The sequence below is a fragment of the Bufo gargarizans genome, chromosome 3 (genome assembly GCF_014858855.1).
Source record: "Bufo gargarizans isolate SCDJY-AF-19 chromosome 3, ASM1485885v1, whole genome shotgun sequence".
Lineage (NCBI taxonomy): Eukaryota > Metazoa > Chordata > Amphibia > Anura > Bufonidae > Bufo > Bufo gargarizans.
Window position 1 is genome coordinate 448148025 of NC_058082.1, and position 18407 is coordinate 448166431.

Here is an 18407-nt window from a genome sequence, read left to right on the forward strand (position 1 = left end):
TATCAGAGGATCTGGCTTCATGTCAGCAGAGAATCAGTCTGCATGCCATAGCAGAGAATCAGGCTTCACGTCAGCCACCACTGCAACACTCCATTGGCATATATTTAGGCCCAGCACCCAGGCAGAGGAGAGAGGTCCCGTAACAGAGGATCTGTCTTCATGTCAGCAGAGAATCAGTCTGCATGTCATAGCAGAGAATCAGGCTTCACGTCAGCCACCACTGCAACAGTCCATTGTCATATATTTAGGCCCAGCACCCAGGCAGAGGAGAGAGGTCCCGTAACAGAGAATCTGTCTTCATGTCAGCAGAGAATCAGTCTGCATGTCATAGCAGAGAATCAGGCTTCACGGCAGCCACCAGTGCAACAGTCCATTGTCATATATTTAGGCCCAGCACCCAGGCAGAGGAGAGAGGTCCCGTAACAGAGGATCTGGCTTCATGTCAGCAGAGAATTAGTCTGCATGTCATAGCAGAGAATCAGGCTTCACGTCAGCCACCAGTGCAACAGTCCATTGTCATATATTTAGGCCCAGGCAGAGGAGAGAGGTCCCGTAACAGAGGATCTGGCTTCATGTCAGCAGAGAATCAGTCTGCATGTCATAGCAGAGAATCAGGCTTCACGTCAGCCACCAGTGCAACAGTCCATTGTCATATATTTAGGCCCAGCACCCAGGCAGAGGAGAGAGGTCCCGTAACAGAAGATCTGGCTTCATGTCAGCAGAGAATCAGTCTGCATGTCATAGCAGAGAATCAGGCTTCATGTCAGCCACCACTGCAACAGTCCATTGGCATATATTTAGGCCCAGCACCCAGGCAGAGGAGAGAGGTCCCGTAACAGAAGATCTGGCTTCATGTCAACAGAGAATCAGTCTGCATGTCATAGCAGAGAATCAGGCTTCATGTCAGCCACCACTGCAACAGTCCATTGGCATATATTTAGGCCCAGCACCCAGGCAGAGGAGAGAGGTCCCGTAACAGAGGATCTGTCTTCATGTCAGCAGAGAATCAGTCTGCATGTCATAGCAGAGAATCAGGCTTCACCTCAGCCACCACTGCAACAGTCCATTGTCATATATTTAGGCCCAGCACCCAGGCAGAGGAGAGAAGTCCCGTAACAGAGGATCTGGCTTCATGTCAGCAGAGAATCAGTCTGCATGTCATAGCAGAGAATCAGGCTTCATGTCAGCCACCACTGCAACAGTCCATTGGCATATATTTAGGCCCAGCACCCAGGCAGAGGAGAGAGGTCCCGTAACAGAGGATCTGGCTTCATGTCAGCAGAGAATCAGTCTGCATGTCATAGCAGAGAATCAGGCTTCATGTCAGCCACCACTGCAACAGTCCATTGGCATATATTTAGGCCCAGCACCCAGGCAGAGGAGAGAGGTCCCGTAACAGAGGATCTGGCTTCATGTCAGCAGAGAATCAGTCTGCATGTCGTAGCAGAGAATCAGGCTTCACGTCAGCCACCACTGCAACACTGCATTGGCATATATTTAGGCCCAGCACACAGGCAGAGGAGAGAGGTCCCGTAACAGAGGATCTGTCTTCATGTCAGCAGAGAATCAGTCTGCATGTCATAGCAGAGAATCAGGCTTCACGTCAGCCACCACTGCAACAGTCCATTGTCATATATTTAGGCCCAGCACCCAGGCAGAGGAGAGAGGTCCCGTAACAGAGAATCTGTCTTCATGTCAGCAGAGAATCAGTCTGCATGTCATAGCAGAGAATCAGGCTTCACGTCAGCCACCAGTGCAACAGTCCATTGTCATATATTTAGGCCCAGCACCCAGGCAGAGGAGAGACGTCCCGTAACAGAGGATCTGGCTTCATGTCAGCAGAGAATCAGTCTGCATGTCATAGCAGAGAATCAGGCTTCACGTCAGCCACCAGTGCAACAGTCCATTGTCATATATTTAGGCCCAGGCAGAGGAGAGAGGTCCCGTAACAGAGGATCTGGCTTCATGTCAGCAGAGAATCAGTCTGCATGTCATAGCAGAGAATCAGGCTTCATGTCAGCCACCACTGCAACAGTCCATTGGCATATATTTAGGCCCAGCACCCAGGCAGAGGAGAGAGGTCCCGTAACAGAAGATCTGGCTTCATGTCAGCAGAGAATCAGTCTGCATGTCATAGCAGAGAATCAGGCTTCATGTCAGCCACCACTGCAACAGTCCATTGGCATATATTTATGCCCAGCACCCAGGCAGAGGAGAGAGGTCCCGTAACAGAGGATCTGGCTTCATGTCAGCAGAGAATTAGTCTGCATGTCATAGCAGAGAATCAGGCTTCACGTCAGCCACCACTGCAACAGTCCATTGGCATATATTTAGGCCCAGCACCCAGGCAGAGGAGAGAGGTCCCGTAACAGAGAATCTGTCTTCATGTCAGCAGAGAATCAGTCTGCATGTCATAGCAGAGAATCAGGCTTCACCTCAGCCACCACTGCAACAGTCCATTGTCATATATTTAGGCCCAGCACCCAGGCAGAGGAGAGAAGTCCCGTAACAGAGGATCTGGCTTCATGTCAGCAGAGAATCAGTCTGCATGTCATAGCAGCGAATCAGGCTTCATGTCAGCCACCACTGCAACAGTCCATTGGCATATGTTTAGGCCCAGCACCCAGGCAGAGGAGAGAGGTCCCGTATCAGAGGATCTGGCTTCATGTCAGCAGAGAATCAGTCTGCATGCCATAGCAGAGAATCAGGCTTCACGTCAGCCACCACTGCAACACTCCATTGGCATATATTTAGGCCCAGCACCCAGGCAGAGGAGAGAGGTCCCGTAACAGAGGATCTGTCTTCATGTCAGCAGAGAATCAGTCTGCATGTCATAGCAGAGAATCAGGCTTCACGTCAGCCACCACTGCAACAGTCCATTGTCATATATTTAGGCCCAGCACCCAGGCAGAGGAGAGAGGTCCCGTAACAGAGAATCTGTCTTCATGTCAGCAGAGAATCAGTCTGCATGTCATAGCAGAGAATCAGGCTTCACGGCAGCCACCAGTGCAACAGTCCATTGTCATATATTTAGGCCCAGCACCCAGGCAGAGGAGAGAGGTCCCGTAACAGAGGATCTGGCTTCATGTCAGCAGAGAATTAGTCTGCATGTCATAGCAGAGAATCAGGCTTCACGTCAGCCACCAGTGCAACAGTCCATTGTCATATATTTAGGCCCAGGCAGAGGAGAGAGGTCCCGTAACAGAGGATCTGGCTTCATGTCAGCAGAGAATCAGTCTGCATGTCATAGCAGAGAATCAGGCTTCACGTCAGCCACCAGTGCAACAGTCCATTGTCATATATTTAGGCCCAGCACCCAGGCAGAGGAGAGAGGTCCCGTAACAGAAGATCTGGCTTCATGTCAGCAGAGAATCAGTCTGCATGTCATAGCAGAGAATCAGGCTTCATGTCAGCCACCACTGCAACAGTCCATTGGCATATATTTAGGCCCAGCACCCAGGCAGAGGAGAGAGGTCCCGTAACAGAAGATCTGGCTTCATGTCAACAGAGAATCAGTCTGCATGTCATAGCAGAGAATCAGGCTTCATGTCAGCCACCACTGCAACAGTCCATTGGCATATATTTAGGCCCAGCACCCAGGCAGAGGAGAGAGGTCCCGTAACAGAGGATCTGTCTTCATGTCAGCAGAGAATCAGTCTGCATGTCATAGCAGAGAATCAGGCTTCACCTCAGCCACCACTGCAACAGTCCATTGTCATATATTTAGGCCCAGCACCCAGGCAGAGGAGAGAAGTCCCGTAACAGAGGATCTGGCTTCATGTCAGCAGAGAATCAGTCTGCATGTCATAGCAGAGAATCAGGCTTCACGTCAGCCACCACTGCAACAGTCCATTGTCATATATTTAGGCCCAGCACCCAGGCAGAGGAGAGAGGTCCCGTAACAGAGGATCTGGCTTCATGTCAGCAGAGAATTAGTCTGCATGTCATAGCAGAGAATCAGGCTTCACGTCAGCCACCAGTGCAACAGTCCATTGTCATATATTTATGCCCAGGCAGAGGAGAGAGGTCCCGTAACAGAGGATCTGGCTTCATGTCAGCAGAGAATCAGTCTGCATGTCATAGCAGAGAATCAGGCTTCACGTCAGCCACCAGTGCAACAGTCCATTGTCATATATTTAGGCCCAGCACCCAGGCAGAGGAGAGAGGTCCCGTAACAGAGGATCTGGCTTCATGTCAGCAGAGAATCAGTCTGCATGTCATAGCAGAGAATCAGGCTTCATGTCAGCCACCACTGCAACAGTCCATTGGCATATATTTAGGCCCAGCACCCAGGCAGAGGAGAGAGGTCCCGTAACAGAAGATCTGGCTTTATGTCAACAGAGAATCAGTCTGCATGTCATAGCAGAGAATCAGGCTTCATGTCAGCCACCACTGCAACAGTCCATTGGCATATATTTAGGCCCAGCACCCAGGCAGAGGAGAGAGGTCCCGTAACAGAGGATCTGTCTTCATGTCAGCAGAGAATCAGTCTGCATGTCATAGCAGAGAATCAGGCTTCACGTCAGCCACCACTGCAACAGTCCATTGGCATATATTTAGGCCCAGCACACAGGCAGAGGAGAGAGGTCCCGTAACAGAGGATCTGTCTTCATGTCAGCAGAGAATCAGTCTGCATGTCATAGCAGAGAATCAGGCTTCACGTCAGCCACCACTGCAACAGTCCATTGGCATATATTTAGGCCCAGCACCCAGGCAGAGGAGAGAGGTCCCGTAACAGAGAATCTGGCTTCATGTCAGCAGAGAATCAGTCTGCATGTCATAGCAGAGAATCAGGCTTCACGTCAGCCACTACTGCAGGAGTCCATTGGCATATATTTAGGCCCAGCACACAGGCAGAGGAGAGAGGTTCCGTAACAGAGAATCTGTCTTCATGTCAGCAGAGAATTAGTCTGCATGTCATAGCAGAGAATCAGGCTTCACGTCAGCCACCACTGCAACAGTCCATAGGCATATATTTAGGCCCAGCACACAGGCAGAGGAGAGAGGTCCCGTAATAGCGAATCTGTCTTCATGTCATAGCAGAGAATCAGGCTTCATGTCAGCCACCACTGCAACAGTCCATTGTCAGATATTTAGGCCCAGCACCCAGGCAGAAGAGAGAGGTCCCGTAACAGAGGATCTGGCTTCATGTCAGCAGAGAATTAGTCTGCATGTCATAGCAGAGAATCAGGCTTCACTTCACCCAACATTGGAACAGTCCATTGGCATATATTTAGGCCCCGGCACACAGACAGAGGAGAGGTTCATTCAACTTTGGGTAGCCTCGCAATATAATAGTAAAATGAAAATAAAAATAGGATTGAATGAGGAAGTGCCCTGGAGTACAATAATATATGGTTAAGGGGAGGTAGTTAATGTCTAATCTGGACAAGGGACGGACAGGTCCTGTGGGATCCATGCCTGGTTCATTTTTATGAACGTCAGCTTGTCCACATTGGCTGTAGACAGGCGGCTGTGTTTGTCTGTAATGACGCCCCCTGCCGTGCTGAATACACGTTCAGACAAAACGCTGGCCGCCGGGCAGGCCAGCACCTCCAAGGCATAAAAGGCTAGCTCTGGCCACGTGGACAATTTAGAGACCCAGAAGTTGAATGGGGCCGAACCATCAGTCAGTACGTGGAGGGGTGTGCACACGTACTGTTCCACCATGTTAGTGAAATGTTGCCTCCTGCTAACACGTTGCGTATCAGGTGGTGGTGCAGTTAGCTGTGGCGTGTTGACAAAACTTTTCCACATCTCTGCCATGCTAACCCTGCCCTCAGAGGAGCTGGCCGTGACACTGCTGCCTTGGCGACCTCTTGCTCCTCCTCTGCCTTGGCCTTCCACTTGTTCCCCTGTGACATTTGGGAATGCTCTCAGTAGCGCGTCTACCAACGTGCGCTTGTTCTCGCGCATCTTCCTATCACGCTCCAGTGCAGGAAGTAAGGTGGACACATTGTCTTTGTACCGTGGATCCAGCAGGGTGGCAACCCAGTAGTCCGCACACGTTAAAATGTGGGCAACTCTGCTGTCGTTGCGCAGGCACTGCAGCATGTAGTCGCTCATGTGTGCCAGGCTGCCCAGGGGTAAGGACAAGCTGTCCTCTGTGGGAGGCGTATTGTCATCGTCCTGCCTTTCCCCCCAGCCACGCACCAGTGATGGGCCCGAGCTGCGTTGGGTGCCACCCCGCTGTGACCATGCTTTATCCTCATCCTCCTCCACCTCCTCCTCATCCTCGTCCTCCTCATCCTCCAGTAGTGGGCCCTGGCTGGCCACATTTGTACCTGGCCTCTGCTGTTGCAAAAAACCTCCCTCTGAGTCACTTCGAAGAGACTGGCCTGAAAGTGCTAAAAATGACCCCTCTTCCTCCTCCTCCTCCTCCTCCTGGGCCACCTCCTCTTCCATCATCGCCCTAAGTGTTTTCTCAAGGAGACATAGAAGTGGTATTGTGACGCTGATAACGGCGTCATCGCCACTGGCCATGTTGGTGGAGTACTCGAAACAGCGCAACAGGGCACACAGGTCTCGCATGGAGGCCCAGTCATTGGTGGTGAAGTGGTGCTGTTCCGCAGTGCGACTGACCCGTGCGTGCTGCAGCTGAAACTCCACTATGGCCTGCTGCTGCTCGCACAGTCTGTCCAGCATGTGCAAGGTGGAGTTCCACCTGGTGGGCACGTCGCATATGAGGCGGTGAGCGGGAAGGCCGAAGTTACGCTGTAGCGCAGACAGGCGAGCAGCGGCAGGATGTGAACGCCGGAAGCGCGAACAGACGGCCCGCACTTTATGCAGCAGCTCTGGCATGTCGGGGTAGTTGTGAATGAACTTCTGCACCACCAAATTCAGCACATGCGCCAGGCAAGGGATGTGCGTCAAACCGGCTAGTCCCAGAGCTGCAACGAGATTTCGCCCATTATCGCACACCACCAGGCCGGGCTTGAGGCTCACCGGCAGCAACCACTCGTCGGTCTGTTGTTCTATACCACGCCCAAACATATGAGTTTCAGAATGGCCTGCTGACGTTTACCCCGGGCTGTGCTGAAGTTGGTGGTGAAGGTGTGTGGCTGACTGGATGAGCAGGTGGAAGAAGAGGAGGAGGAAGCCGAGAAGGAGGAGGTGGCAACAGGAGGCAAAGAATGTTGCCCTGCGATCCTTGCCGGAGGAAGGACGTGCGCCAAACAGCTCTCCGCCTGGGGCCCAGCTGCCACTTACATTTACCCAGTGTGCAGTTAGGGAGATATAGCGTCCCTGGCCGTGCTTACTGGTCCACGTATCTGTGGTTAGGTGGACCTTGCCACAGATGGCGTTGCGCAGTGCACACTTGATTTTATCGGATACTTGGTTGTGCAGGGAAGGCACGGCTCTCTTGGAGAAGTAGTGGCGGCTGGGAACAACATACTGTGGGACAGCAAGCGACATGAGCTGTTTGAAGCTGTCTGTGTCCACCAGCCTAAATGACAGCATTTCATAGGCCAGTAGTTTAGAAATGCTGGCATTCAGGGGCCAGGGATCGAGGGTGGCTAGGTGGGAATTTACGCTTTCTCTCAAATGTTTGTGAGATGGAGAGCTGAACGCTGCCGTGTGACATGGTTGAGATGCTTGGTGACGGAGGTGGTGGTGGTGTTGGTGGTACGGCAGGTGCCAACGTTCCTCCAGAGGCGGAGGAAGAGGCCGAGGAGGCAGCAGCAGAAGAGGTAGCAGGGGGAGCCTGAGTGACTTCCTTGGTTTTAAGGTGTTTACTCCACTGCAGTTCATGCTTTGCATGCAGGTGCCTGGTCATGCAGGTTGTGCTAAGGTTCAGAACGTTAATGCCTCGCTTCAGGCTCTGATGGCACAGCGTGCAAACCACTCGGGTCTTGTCGTCAGCACATTGTTTGAAGAAGTGCCATGCCAGGGAACTCCTTGAAGCTGCCTTTGGGGTGCTCGGTCCCAGATGGCGGCGGTCAGTAGCAGGCGGAGTCTCTTGGCGGCGGGTGTTCTGCTTTTGCCCACTGCTCCCTCTTTTGCTACGCTGTTGGCTCGGTCTCACCACTGCCTCTTCCTCCGAACTGTGAAAGTCAGTGGCACGACCTTCATTCCATGTGGGGTCTAGGACCTCATCGTCCCCTGCATCTTCTTCCACCCAGTCTTGATCCCTGACCTCCTGTTCAGTCTGCACACTGCAGAAAGACGCAGCAGTTGGCACCTGTGTTTCGTCATTATCAGAGACTTGCTGAGGTGGTATTCCCATGTACTCATCATCAGGAAACATAAGTGGTTGTGCGTCAGTGCATTCTATGTCTTCCACCGCTGGGGAAGGGCTAGGTGGATGCCCTTGGGAAACCCTGCCAGCAGAGTCTTCAAACAGCATAAGAGACTGCTGCATAACTTGAGGCTCAGACAGTTTCCCTGATATGCATGGGGGTGATGTGACAGACTGATGGGGTTGGTTTTCAGGCGCCATCTGTGCGCTTTCTGCAGAAGACTGGGTGGGAGATAATGTGAACGTGCTGGATCCACTGTCGGCCACCCAACTGACTAATGCCTGTACCTGCTCAGGCCTTACCATCCTTAGAACGGCATTGGGCCCCATCATATATCGCTGTAAATTCTGGCGGCTACTGGGACCTGAGGTAGTTGGTACACTAGGACGTGTGGATGTGGCAGAACGGCCACGTCCTCTCCCAGCACCAGAGGGTCCACTAACACCACCACGACCATGTCCACGTCCGCGTCCGCGTCCCTTACTAGATGTTTTCCTCATTGTTATCGTTCACCACAACAACAAAAATATTATTTGGCCCAATGTATTGAATTCAAATTCAGGCCTTTTTTTACAGACACCTAACACTATCTGGCTATCTATTTAGGTACCGTATTACACTAATACAGGCACAGCAGTAACCACAGATTTAGCTGACTATGAATTTGAGGCCTAGTATTTAGGCGCTCGGTGACAGGCAGGGGTTGAGTGGAGGGGGAACGCGTGGGAACAGCGTTCCTGCACTTTTTTCACGGCAGGAACGACATTCCCTTTCAGCCTCAAGCCAGGTGAACGCGGCTGAATCAGATTCACAGGGGGAGACGGAGAGCACTGTGCAGGGCAGGCTAAGGGAGGAGGAGCAGCTTCAGTTGAGAGGAAGCATGTGCGGTGCTGCTGCCTGCGACTGCCTCACTGTGACTCCTCTCATGGTGCCCCGCCCCCTAATGACATCATCTCCTTCACTACGAGATCATTTAGAATGTCTTTCAGAAAAGTTTGTCCTGGGATTTGAACTCACAACCTCTACACATCAGATGAAGGCATTTACCCTCACAGCCATGAAAGCTGTCTAGGTAGTTGCTTTAAAAAAAAATAAAAAAAAAAAATATATATATATATATAAGACTTCTACTTATACCTAGTGTACTGATACCTAGTGTACAACCATACACATGACAGCTGCCCACTGTGTATAGATGTAGCAGAGCTGGGTGTGTTGGGGCAGCTGTCATGTGTATGGTTGTACACTAGGTATCAGTACATTAGGTATAAGTAGAAGTCTTATTTATTTATTTTTTTAAAGCAACTAGCTAGACAGCTTTTATGGCTGTGAGGGTAAATGCCTTGCCTCTGATGTGTAGAGGTCATGAGTTCAAATCCCAGGATGAACTTTTCTAAAAGTGTTTTTTTTTTTATAAGACTTCTACTGATACCTAGTTTACTGATACCTAGTGTACAACCATACACATGACAGCTGCCCCAACACACCCAGCTCTGCTACATCCATACACAGTGGGCAAAGTTACCTACAGTAGAAGTCTTATATTATTATTTTTTTAAGTAACTAGCTAGACAGCTTTCATAGCTGTGAGGGTATATGCCTTGCCTCTGATGTGTAGAGGTCATGAGATCGAATCCCAGGACAAACTTTTCTAAAAGTGTTTTTTTTTTTTTTTTTTTTTTTGTCTGCAGCGACACAAATTACAGCATGCTAGATTTTCTGATGCTTTTTTATTTTTTGGAGGGGGGGGGGGGGTTGCAGTGGATCTTGGGTGAGTTCCCACACTTTTTTTCCCAGGACTTGACCCCTGGTGACAGGTATACGTTTTACGGACAGAATTAGACTGGGATATGCACAGTAGCGTGTGTGTGAAGTTATTGAGAATGACCCTATCAGCACCTTGATTCTGATATACCCTTTTAGGGATGTATTTAAAGTAGGCCTGATACAGCAGAAACCACTAAATTAGGAAATTGCTAAATTGGGAATTGTATTTCAACCCAGAACAAAAAATGTGCTTTGACGGACACTAAATAACTTGCCCAGCCACAACAGTACAGCAGTAACAACAGATTTAGCTGAATATAAATTTGAGGCCTAGTATTTAGGCGCTGGGTGACAGGTATACGTTTTACGGACAGAATTAGACTGGGATATGCACAGTAGCGTGTGTGTGAAGTTATTGAGAATGACCCTATCAGCACCTTGATTCTGATATACCCTTTTAGGGATGTATTTAAAGTAGGCCTGATACAGCAGAAACCACTAAATTAGGAAATTGCTAAATTGGGAATTGTATTTCAACCCAGAACAAAAAATGTGCTTTGACGGACACTAAATAACTTGACCAGCCACAACAGTACAGCAGTAACGACAGATTTAGCTGGATATAAATTTGAGGCCTAGTATTTAGGCGCTGGGTGACAGGTATAGATTTAATGACAGAATTAGACTTGGAAATGCACAGTAGCGTGTGTGTGAAGTTATTCAGAATGACCCTATGTGCACCTTGAATCTGATATACCCTTTTAGGGATACATTTAAAGTAGGCCTGATACAGCAGAAACCACTAAATTAGGAAATTGCTAAATTGGGAATTGTATTTCAACCCAGAACAAAAAATGTGCTTTGACGGACACTAAATAACTTGCCCAGCCACAACAGTACAGCAGTAACGACAGATTTAGCAGGATATAAATTTGAGGCCTAGTATTTAGGCGCTGGGTGACAGGTATAGGTTTACTGACAGAATTAGACTTGGAAATGCACAGTAGCGTGTGTGTGAAGTTATTCAGAATGACCCTATGTGCACCTTGAATCTGATAAACCCTTTTAGGGATAGATTTAAAATAGCTCTGATACAGCAGAAACCACTAAATTAGGAAATTGCTAAATTGGGAATTGTATTTCAACCCAGAACAAAAAATGTGCTTTGACGGACACTAAATAACTTGCCCAGCCACAACAGTACAGCAGTAACGACAGATTTAGCAGGATATAAATTTGAGGCCTAGTATTTAGGTGCTGGGTGACAGGTATAGGTTTACTGACAGAATTAGACTGGGATATGCACAGTAGCGTGTGTGTGAAGTTATTGAGAATGACCCTATCAGCACCTTGATTCTGATATACCCTTTTAGGGATGTATTTAAAGTAGGCCTGATACAGCAGAAACCACTAAATTAGGAAATTGCTAAATTGGGAATTGTATTTCAACCCAGAACAAAAAATGTGCTTTGACGGACACTAAATAACTTGCCCAGCCACAACAGTACAGCAGTAACGACAGATTTAGCTGAATATAAATTTGAGGCCTAGTATTTAGGCGCTGGGTAACAGGTATATGTTTTACAGACAGAATTAGACTGGGATATGCACAGTAGCGTGTGTGTGAAGTTATTGAGAATGACCCTATCAGCACCTTGATTCTGATATACCCTTTTAGGGATGTATTTAAAGTAGGCCTGATACAGCAGAAACCACTAAATTAGGAAATTGCTAAATTGGGAATTGTATTTCAACCCAGAACAAAAAATGTGCTTTGACGGACACTAAATAACTTGACCAGCCACAACAGTACAGCAGTAACGACAGATTTAGCTGATATAAATTTGAGGCCTAGTATTTAGGCGCTGGGTGACAGGTATACGTTTTACGGACAGAATTAGACTGGGATATGCACAGTAGCGTGTGTGTGAAGTTATTGAGAATGACCCTATCAGCACCTTGATTCTGATATACCCTTTTAGGGATAGTATTTAAAGTAGGCCTGATACAGCAGAAACCACTAAATTAGGAAATTGCTAAATTGGGAATTGTATTTCAACCCAGAACAAAAACTGTGCTTTGACGGACACTAAATAACTTGCCCAGCCACAACAGTAAAGCAGTAACGACAGATTCAGCAGGATATAAATTTGAGGCCTAGTATTTAGGCGCTGGGTGACAGGTATACGTTTTACGGACAGAATTAGACTGGGATATGCACAGTAGCGTGTGTGTGAAGTTATTGAGAATGACCCTATCAGCACCTTGATTCTGATATACCCTTTTAGGGATGTATTTAAAGTAGGCCTGATACAGCAGAAACCACTAAATTAGGAAATTGCTAAATTGGGAATTGTATTTCAACCCAGAACAAAAACTGTGCTTTGACGGACACTAAATAACTTGCCCAGCCACAACAGTACAGCAGTAACGACAGATTTAGCTGGATATAAATTTGAGGCCTAGTATTTAGGCGCTGAGTGACAGGTATAGGTTTACTGACAGAATTAGACTTGGAAATGCACTGTAGCGTGTGTGTGAAGTTATTCAGAATGACCCTATGTGCACCTTGAATCTGATATACCCTTTTAGGGATGTATTTAAAGTAGGCCTGATACAGCAGAAACCACTAAATTAGGAAATTGCTAAATTGGGAATTGTATTTCAACCCAGAACAAAAAATGTGCTTTGACGGACACTAAATAACTTGCCTAGCCACAACAATACAGCAGTAACGACAGATTTAGCTGGATATAAACTTGAGGCCTAGTATTTAGGCGCTGGGTGACAGGTATACGTTTACTGACAGAATTACACTGGGATATGGCCAAAAATTAACCACACTATTGCTGGTTAAATGCACTTGGTGTGACAGCTTGACCAACCACACTACTGAGGGTTAAATGCACTTGGTGACAGGCGCAGCTTGCCCCTGATGTAGTATATGGCCAAAAAATAAACAGACTGTTGCTGGTTAAATGCACTTGGTGTGACAGCTTCACCCTGATGTAGGATTTAGCCAAAAAACAACCACACTATTGAGGGTTAAATGCACTTGGTGACAGGCGCAGCTTGCCCCTGATGTAGTATATGGCCAAAAAATAAACAGACTATTGCTGGTTAAATGCACTTGGTGTGACAGCTTCACCCTGATGTAGGCTTTAGCCAAAAAACAACCACACCATTGAGGGTTAAATGCACTTGGTGGCAGCTTGTGCTGGCACAACACAAGACACAAAATGGCCGCCGATCACCCCAGAAAAAAAGAGACTGAAAAACGCTCTGGGCAGCCTAAAAACAGTGAGCAATTCAATCATCCACAGCTGCAGATCGATCAATGGATGGAGTCTTTTGGAGGTTAATCAGCCTAATCTCGCCCTACTGTTGCAGCTGCAACCTCTCCCTACGCTAATCAGAGCAGAGTGACGGGCGGCGCTATGTGACTCCAGCTTAAATAGAGGCTGGGTCACATGGTGCTCTGGCCAGTCACAGCCATGCCAATAGTAGGCATGTCTGTGACAGCCTCTTGGGGCAAGTAGTATGACGCTTGTTGATTGGCTGCTTTGCAGCCTTTCAAAAAGCGCCAAGAAAGCGACGAACACCGAACCCGGACTTTTACAAAAATGTCCGGGTTCGGGTCCGTGTCATGGACACCCCAAAATTCGGTACGAACCCGAACTATACAGTTCGGGTTCGCTCATCCCTTTAAATGACACTTAACTCTGATCTGCATATGAACATGATGTAGTGGGGTTATCTTGGGTTTTAACTGAAGCTCTATCCATATTCTTCTTACAAAGTGAAATGACCGCTGCCATATTAACTGAAGAAAGTGTAAAGTTCTCTGGAATATGTTGAGGTTATGTAAAGAAGGTAAAATAATAATACTTTTCCCAAAGTGCACAGATCCAGCGCTAAACTGCAATGCTCTGTATTTATCTTATGAGTATGGCTCCATCTAGTGGTGGAAATTTAGTAAGCAGGCTCTAAGGAAATTTTTTGTAGCTGGTTGGTTTCACATATATCAGTTGTGTACAGCCAGCTATTTTATTCCTGATCCAGACACAAATCTATGTATATGCACTTGTTCCGGTTTCCATAGTCACTGCATTTCTGGCCTTAGGAGATGTCGGCCGTCACAACTGATGACACTGACTGTGACTGACAACACTGTTCCCATAGGAAACTATGGGATCACTTCTGACAACAATGTCCTGCATGAAGCAAGGGCTGAACATATGTGAAGTCAAAGGGGTTGTGCACAAGATAGGGGATAACTTTAATACTGATTAATGATTGGGGGGTCCGACCCCTTCAATACTGATTGCTGGGGGTTCGAACACTGGTACCCCCAACAATCCAGAGAATGGGAGCCCATGTTCCTGTCCTGGCGGAGCAGCAGGTCGAGCATGCACCTTGCTGCTCCATTCATTCTGTATGGGACCACTGAAGAGAACTGAATACAGTTCTAAACTGTTTCCAGCAGCCCTACAGAGAATGAATGGAGCAGCAGGGCGTCTGCTCAACCTGCCACTCCACCAGGCTGGGGACTTGGGATCCCGTTAGCTGGATCAGTGGGCTCCCAGGGATTGGACCTCCAGTGATCAGATAGTTAATTTGAACTTTAATACTTGGCAAAAACCCCTTTAAACATCTTAAAGGGGTTATCCAACCTCTATAATCACCCCCAAAGCCTGGGCCCCTCATATAGGTTATACTTACACCCCTCCCCGGCACCCACGTCGCTTCTGATCTCTGCACGGCCGCTGCTGCATCTTGCTGTTGCACGGGGAGAGGAAATTTGCAGCTCTGTAAAAATACACTGGCTCAAATTTACTAATGTGCAAAATCTAAGGCTACATGCACACGACCGTGTGCCCCCCGTGGCCGTATTGCGGCCCGCATACAGCGGGTACGCAATACACAGGCACCGGCCGTGTACATTCCGCATCATGGACCCATCCACTTGAATGGGTCCGCAATCACGGAGATGTGGAATGGAGGCATGGATCGGAACCCCACGGAAGCACTACGGAGTGCCTCCGCACCGCAAAAAAGTAGCGCATTCACTACTTTTTTGCGGTGTGGACAGTCGGATGCGGATCCCATTCAAGTGAACGAGTCCACGATCGGCATGCGGCTGCCCCTCGGTCTGTGCCTGCGCAATGCAGACTGCAATTTGCGGTCCGCAGCATGGGCACGGAGCCCTTACGTTTATGTGCATGAAGCCTAAGGGCTTGTTCACACGACCATGTGAAGCCCGTGCTGTGGACCGCAAATTGCTGTCCGCAATGCACGGGCACAGTCCGTGGGGTAGCCGCATGGGGATCATGGACCCATTCACTTGAATGGGGTCCGCAAAAAGATAGAGCATGTTCTATCTTTTTGCGGTGTGGAGGCACGGAACGGAACCCCAGGAAGCAGTCCATAGTGCTTCCGTTCCGCATCTCCGGATTTGCGGACCCATTGAAGTGAATGCGGTCAGCAATATGGCAACGGGCAGCACACGTTCGTGTGAACGAACCCTAAAAAAGAGGTGAAAATTGGCAACTTTTCTCCATGTTTGACAATGGGGCAGGCAAAAGAGGCAACGATTCCACCATAAAAATAAGTTTAAAAGTAAGCCAACCAATAGTTGGCGTAGAGTCGGAGGAAAGTAGCAATCCCTTCACCAGCCTGAGCCCCTGTGATAAATCTGGTACAGGTCTAGACAGCTGGTCTAAACTAACTCCGTCTTGACAATTCGTAAATCTGGATAGAGGCTGCACATAGTATCAAGACGACATAGGCCTCATGCACACGACAGTGAAAAAAAAAGTCTGTTAAAAACGGACACTGTTAGTTTTTCATGGCCATTTTGCATCAGTGGGTGCATCAATTTTCTGTCCGTGTGTCCATTTTTAATGTCCATTTTGCATCAGTTTTTCATGTCAGTTAAAAACGGACATGAAAAATGGATGAATTTGATTGGCAGTTATTTCTACTCCCACCCTTCTGAGAACACCCACAGGATGGTAGGCCCCCAGCTAAAATAATGTCCCCCATAGTGTAAGATTTTTTTTTTATGCTGCCCCCAGCTTTATTAATGCCACCATGTAGGCCCCCAGCTAAATAAATGTCCCCCATAGTGTATATCATACTTTTTTTTCTGCCCCTAGCTTTAATAATGCCCCCAATGTAGACCCCCTATCTTAAATAATGTCTCCCATTAGTGTGTTTTTCTTTTTGTTTTGTTTTTTAAGGGCCCCCAGCTTTATAACGTGCCCCATTGTTTATATAATGCCCCCATAGTGTCCCGCCAAAAAAAAAAACCTTATCCACTTGCTCGCGCTGCAGCAGTCACTTCTCTTTTCACAGAACGGGACCTGCTGAAGGTGCGCGATGATGTCGCTGCGCGCTCCCAACTGGTTACATCACCACAGATCGCAGGTCCTTCGGCAGGTCCTGCTCAATGAGGAGAGAAGAGACTGCCGCACCACAAGTGGATGAGGTGAGGTTTTTTTTAACCCCTAAATGGCCACTAACTGGTGCACTCCTGTCAATCGGCCGTTCAAAACGGTCCCATTGATTTCAATGGGGTCTGTCCAGCTATGAAAACGGCCAAAGATAGGACATGTCCTATTTTTGGACGGATGCTGTTCATTGGCCGTTAAAAAAAAAACGGCCATGTGAAGAGCCCCATAGACTTTCACTGGTGCTAAAAATGGCCGTGTGACGCCGTTACTGTCGTGTGGATGTAGCCATAGGACCGGTACCTGGTGCTATGTCTTCTAGAGGCTGCACGTAGTATAAAGAAGACATAGGACCGGGTACCTGGTGGTAAAAGACAGAGGGGTGACTTTTTCTGTTATACAGTTTCTGCCCTCTTGATCTCTGTACTCAATGATTGCCATATACACAGTAGAAGCACACCTCAGATAAAAGTGAAATATGCTGTGTAAAAATAAATAAGGGACAAGTTTAATCACAAAAAAGTGAAAGTAAAAAAAAAAAAAAAGCTAAAATTATACAAAAATAGTAAGGCATACATACAGCTGGAGCGAGGACTAATGTTTTAGTTTTTTTTTTGCACAAAATCTTGTGTTTCTACTTTTCCTAATAAGGACACCATTAGCGAGCACAGCAGGTAGTCTAGTGCTGCCGGGTTCTGACAGGTTCTCTTTAACCCCTTCCAATTGCAGCCATTATTCAGTCTTTTTAGATGGCCAATGGCAGGCGGCGACAAGCCTCACTAGGATTGAAGATGACGACCAATGTCTGGGTGGGACTGGCACCTCTCTCTAGAATGGCACCTTGTATTCATTTCTATGGGACTTCTTGAAATAGCAGAGCTCTGCCATCTCTGTCAGCCCCCTAAATGCTTCCCATTCATTTTTATGGCATTTCTGCCACTTACATAGAAGAAAATGATAGGTGGTAGCGCTTGCACTGTCCACTCCTTCAGTTTGCAGGCTCTGTTTTAGGGCTCATGCACAAGACCGTATGCCCTCCAAGACATACAGTCCGCGAGCGGGCCATATGTCCCGGAGAGGAATACATCGTGCGCACGGGAGCGCACAGCATCATAGGTTATGATTTTGAGTGCGGGACAATAGCCCCGCGGGCGACCCGATGCTGTGCGAACGATGTATGCCACTCTGGGACATATACGGTCCGTGAGCGGGCCATATGTCTCGGAGGGCATACGGTCGTGTGCATGAGCCCTTAGCTGCAGGTCCCTGAGATGGGACTTGCAGGTATCAGACATTGATTGATAGACAAGTGATATGCCACTAATGTTTGAGATGACACAACCCATTTATAACTCACTTTTATGAAACTCTTGCCACTGTATTCAGTGGCTCACCCCTCCTAAACCCTCATTACCCAGTGCCATGAAGGAGATGTCCAGATGTCTGTAATGCAGATTGAATACGCCCAACGAAGTCTATGGGTCCGTGAAAATCACTGACACAGCTGGCATCTGTCTTCTGTCAGTGGTTTTCACACACTATCGGTAGGTGATGCTCTGGAAATTATTTTTAGACGAGTAGTGTCTGTGGAATAAGGGTGACGAGGGCAAAAAACAGACACCGACCAAACACAGATTCTTCACGGATATCCCAACAGATATACCACTGACCATCTTGTCGCAGATGTCACCAGACACATGAATAAGGCCCAACGCTGTTATATTGAGAATCTGTATCCAGGATTAAAGGGTCACTGAGTTTTCAAAAAAACAAACAAACTTGTAGACATCAAAAGTTTTGATCGGTGGGGTCTGAGTGCCGAGACCTCCACAGATCCCTGAATAGAGGAGAGAGAAGTGCTCACATAGCGCACTCTCGCTGGAGAGGATGGAATAGAGATGGCCCAAAGACTTCTACTGAGCCTGTCACCTGCAATGCGAGAGTGCAA